Source organism: Notothenia coriiceps, unplaced genomic scaffold (genome assembly GCF_000735185.1).
Source record: "Notothenia coriiceps isolate Sejong01 unplaced genomic scaffold, NC01 NC01_scaffold00016849, whole genome shotgun sequence".
Lineage (NCBI taxonomy): Eukaryota > Metazoa > Chordata > Actinopteri > Perciformes > Nototheniidae > Notothenia > Notothenia coriiceps.
The window spans coordinates 1,352-6,638 of NW_011349550.1; positions in this window are offsets into that span (position 1 = coordinate 1,352).

Genomic DNA, 5,287 nt, shown 5'->3' on the forward strand with positions numbered 1-5,287 from the left:
TTTTCATTAGAGAAGCCACTTGAGCTAATCATCGAGAGCTTTTGTGAAGTGATTATATCAAAAACATAATTAGTGTCCTTGTGACGTCAAGACATTTAGTTAAAAACAGGACAGCTGCAGTTACTTCAGTAGGCATGGACTTATGATGGAGGTCATTTGTGTCATTAGGAGTATGGAGCCAAACATTTTATCTCGGCACTCAATATGGCTGCTTCACTAATTTGATAGAGTGCCAAAACGCAATCATGTCCTTTAAGTCTATTAAACATTAACCACTGAGCAGGCTTGTGGTTGTCTTTTTGACGACAGTCTTGGAATGAATAACACATGTTCAGGTTCACTTATATTTTCCCCCTCAGGCAATAAGAGAGGGAAGTTAGATATAACTTCCTGTTGATGCAACAGCCTACATCTGACATATACAGTCAGGCTCCAAAACTCCAGGAAGAATGCCTGCAGGCTTTAACAGACTCAATAGCCTACAATTGAGCTCTTATCTATTCCCAAACTCACTGTCTTTATGTTTCATCTTGTGGTTTTCTACTGTCGAGGGATCATTGTCAAACACATCAGAAACCGCTTCATCATTTCATGTTCGTGTTTCTTATATTTTATACGCACACAGTACAACCCATAAGGAAAACTCCATAAAAAGAGACTGTTGTGCCTCAGCTGATGCCATCCCCAAGTGATTATGCTAAGATCAAGAGATGATTGAGTAAAATCAAGTGTAGCAATTTATGTAAGACTATTATCACAAAAGGATAAAGACTCCATAGAAGAGACAGATCTGTAGAACGTGTGCTGTGTGATTGACGCTTGCTGGATAGATTCTGATCTGGACCTGCTGTCCTGCTCTTACAGGTATTTATTGATTTAACTCAGTTGTTTCTGACTCAATACTGGCTGCCAGAATAAAATAATGATACCTCATCTCATAAATCTTGGCATAAAGAAACACCCAGGGAAGTCTTCAGGTTGATATACTTCCATTGTCTCAATGTGAGAGATTTGATCTATTTTAGGTAGGTTAAGATGTGTCTTGTGACCTAACAATATCTTGATCTTGAGAGAGCATCAGACAGAAGGAGATGATCTGCGTCAATGAAGGCTCTCCTGCGCTCGTCCTGTCATCCCCAAAAAGCAATACTTGCAGCAACAACTTTCAGTAGCAAAGAACAATGCCATCTAGCCTTCTCCTGGGGCTCTTTCCATCAAGTCAAGACGTGTCTGAATACCGTTGGCAGGGATTGTCCCCAACCAGGAGTACCCTCTGATGTTTCATTTGCACACTGGATGTGGGGGAATCATGATGAAGGTAGGTAGAGTGCAAGCAACCGGCAGACTAATGGAGTCAGATGTGGACTTAGTTTAGATGTGAATGTGTGCCGCAAGGCCATGCACTGACTGTCCTCTGTGGTTCTGTGTCACCTCAACACAGTTCACTCAGAGTGGATGTGACTGCGTATACTGCCAGGGCCAGAGAAACTGTCTTTGCTTTTCATCACTTCTGTCTAATCTTCCAGCCACCCCAGCATGCCTTCTAAGCAAAGGTGAGAAGGGCAGCTTTCCACTGTGACGTGGCCTTCCAGGGCATTCATGTCCTGTTCACAATTTTTTACTTACAAGGGGAAATTACCGTCTTTTTAAGAAGTCCTATGTACGAATAGAACTAGTAAATGTGGGTTGTGTAATTTTCTAGTTGACGGATGTCAGCCATCTTCTTGGCATCTTCTCTCCTGAAGGTAGTGAGATGGCATCACACTCTTCTGTATAAATGCATTAATGGACCAATTTCACTGTGGATGTGGAAGGAACTTTTACGCATAGAGAATAGCTTGTTAGGTAATAGTTTTTAACTTGCAAATCAGAAAACTAATTATTCTTTGCGAGATGGTAACCTTGTGCTTTTCAGTTGTTTACGTTTTTGTTTCATATACAGACCCACTGACATGCTTTACAGCGCTTCTTGTGATTTCCGAACAGCATTTTCTTTTTGCCCTGCTGTTCAGCTGTAGTCTGAACTGATGTTTTGTAAACCTGTCATGACTATAATTTCTGCTAAAGTGTGGTGTGCCAGCAATCACTGAGAATCAATGTATACAGTCTTACTTTCTCAAGGAATGGGACCATGTTATCAACCCTAAAGTGACAGTGGTGAATAGAAAGTTGGAAAGCTCCTGAACTGGGACTTTACTGTATATCTTGCATTGTAGTCCACCCATCAAGTCCTTTCAGGTCGAGGGAAGTTCACCTCATTGCCTTTGGATATCAACCACATATGTTTATTCTAAGTAGGATCTATATTAATTAACCTTTCATATTATAGATCAATACTGTATACACTATTTTATTCAATGTGAAACACAAACCTAAAATTGATGTTCTGTTCACCTATAATACCCAAACTGCTGTGATATTGCCTTATTCAATACAAATTAGCTTTCCCAATCACATACCTTTTTTTTAATCCTGGACCAGCTCATGTCTCATTTATTCGTCAGTCCTCTCCACCTCTCTGTTATTCCAATTTCCTGTTTCCCCCGTCTCCAATTTTCTTTCACATTCTCTATTTCAAATGTCAAGTAGCAGCTGCCAGTGCCTTGCCATTGCGGTTTGTGCTCATAAATCTGGGCTAATTCTCCACCTCTCTTCCATGGTGTATAAATCTTGTCACTCTCAAGAGCACTGGTCCTTTTGATGAATGGGCTAGAGAAAGTGCTGGATGCTAAGCAAGCTTCAGTAGTGTGCATAGTTTGCACAAACAGGGAGAGTGAGATGTTAAAGTTAGCAGGAGCATGTCTTTTATAAACTGATTAGATTGTTCTGCTTCTAATGTAGAAACGATACATTTACACTGCTCAAATGAAATGGAAAGGATTACAGACCGAGATGCTGGTATTGTTTTCAGCTTGTGTGTCATCATGATGCTCCTGGATACCCTTCTGTAGCAGGAACTAAAATAGAGGCCTTTTTTGAGAAATGTGCCCGTCTGTCTGTGTCCATCCGTCCGCCCATGGACACGTTGTGTTAGCATAACAATGAAGGTATAGAAAATGAGTCTGTTCAGTACAAGGGAGCCAAAGGACCATTGCCTAACCCAGTTATCTCATAACTTTATGGCTCTAGCCTGATTTTATATGTATTTAAGATCAAGATGACAGCTTAGTTCAGCAATGGATGTAGTGCGGAAAGTGTTACGGTAGAGTGAAGCAGGCAGGACCCAAATGCAGAATAAACTGATAACACCTTTATTTCAAGGATTCGAAAAATACTAGGACAAAATAGAACACTCACCGGTGAACTCAGTCACAAACAAAAGACGAACCAACACTGAACACAGGAAAAGACACGACTAAATACAGGGAGGGGTAATCACAGGACGAGAAACAGCCGGGTAGGGGAGGAGAAACACAAGGGCAACAGGTGAACACAATCAGACAATTAGACACACCAGGGAAACTAACGACAGGGAGGAAAACACAGGAGCCTCATCCCAATACCCCTCCTCGACTCCTCCTTTCCCTCACTCGCTTCCCTTCCTTGCGTCTTAGCTCCGCCTCCGTAAAATGCGAGCGAGAGACACGAGGAGGTGACTCGAGGACAGAGGAGTCCTCAGGTATTAATTGGGATGTTCTCGTTCAATCAAACGTCACTTTTAAACGACGTCTGTTAATGATGACATGTGCACAGCTATATCCCCTCTCATCAGGCTTAACTGAATAACCCTTTAGAACCAGCCCATTTAAATGAATGAATCTTTCTCTCTCCCGTTTTGGTTTAAAATGTAGCCTACATTTAAATAAAAATATAATTATAGTAATGTGAAAGCCTTTTAGAAATCACTGAGGAAAATGTGCATGTGACTTAACGGAGGAGGAGGTCTGAGAGAAAACTAAAATGTCCTCGTTCTCTCCGTATATAATAATCCTAAACAAAACGCAATGCCACCAAAAAAGATTCCTCCGCATGCTGAGGAGGTTGACGGCATTAAACAATCATTAGACATGTTGACGGGGGAAGTATCTGTTGTAAGACAGCAACAGATAGCAATTATGAGCCTGGTGGAGGAAGTTAAAGCCCTGAGGCTAGAAAACTCAGAAAAAGAAAAGAGGATATTCTCGCTGGAAAATCGGGTGGATGAGCTGGAACAATACACCCGAATTAACAACATCACAATCACTGGACTGGAGACGAAACCCCGCTCATACGCCCGGGCCGCGACGAGGATGACCGGAGGGGACAGAAGCGAGGAGGATGCTACATATGTGGAGTGTCATACGTTACATTATGTTATGTTACGTTATGTTACATTACGTTATGTTACATTACGTTATGTTACATTACGTTATGTTAAATTAAATGTACTTTGCGTCACGATACATTACATTACGTTACATTGCGTCACAATACATTACGTCACATTACATTACGTTACATTGAGTTACGTTACATTATGTTACATTACGTTACATTAAGTTACGTTACATTAAGTTACGTTACATTAAGTTACGTTACATTACGTCACGTTACATTACGTCACGTTACATTACGTTATGTTACATTGCGTTATGTTACATTACGTTACTTTGCGTCATGATACATTAAGTTACATTACGTTATGTTACATTACGTTATGTTACATTACATTGCGTCACGATACATTACGTTACATTGTGTTACATTGCGTCACGATACATTACGTTACTTTGCGTTACATTGCTTCACGATACATTACATTACGTTACATTATGTTATGTTACATTACGTTATGTCAAATTAAATGTACATTGCGTCACGATACATTACATTACTTACAGCTGCGGTCCGTCAATACATACGTCACGTTACATTACGTACCATTACGTCAACGTTACATTACGTTACATTGCGGCACGATACATTTATGTCATTGTACATACTCAACGTTACATTACTTTATGTTACAGTAATTATTTTACAAGTAACTAACGTTTACATCTTACAAGTACGTACGGTTACTTATGTTGCGTCACGTTACATTACGTCATGTTACATTACGTCATGTTACATTACCGTTATGTACATACGTTACATTTGCGTCACGATACATTACCGTCACGTTACATTACGTCCACGTTACAGTACGTTTATGTTACAGTACGTATGTTACAGTACGCTACGTAACGTTACATTACGTATATTATTTTACATTACTTTTGCCGTCACGTTAACATATGTCAAAACGTTTACATACGCTCACGTTACATTATGTTACAGTACTTACGTAACATTACAATTACGTTAC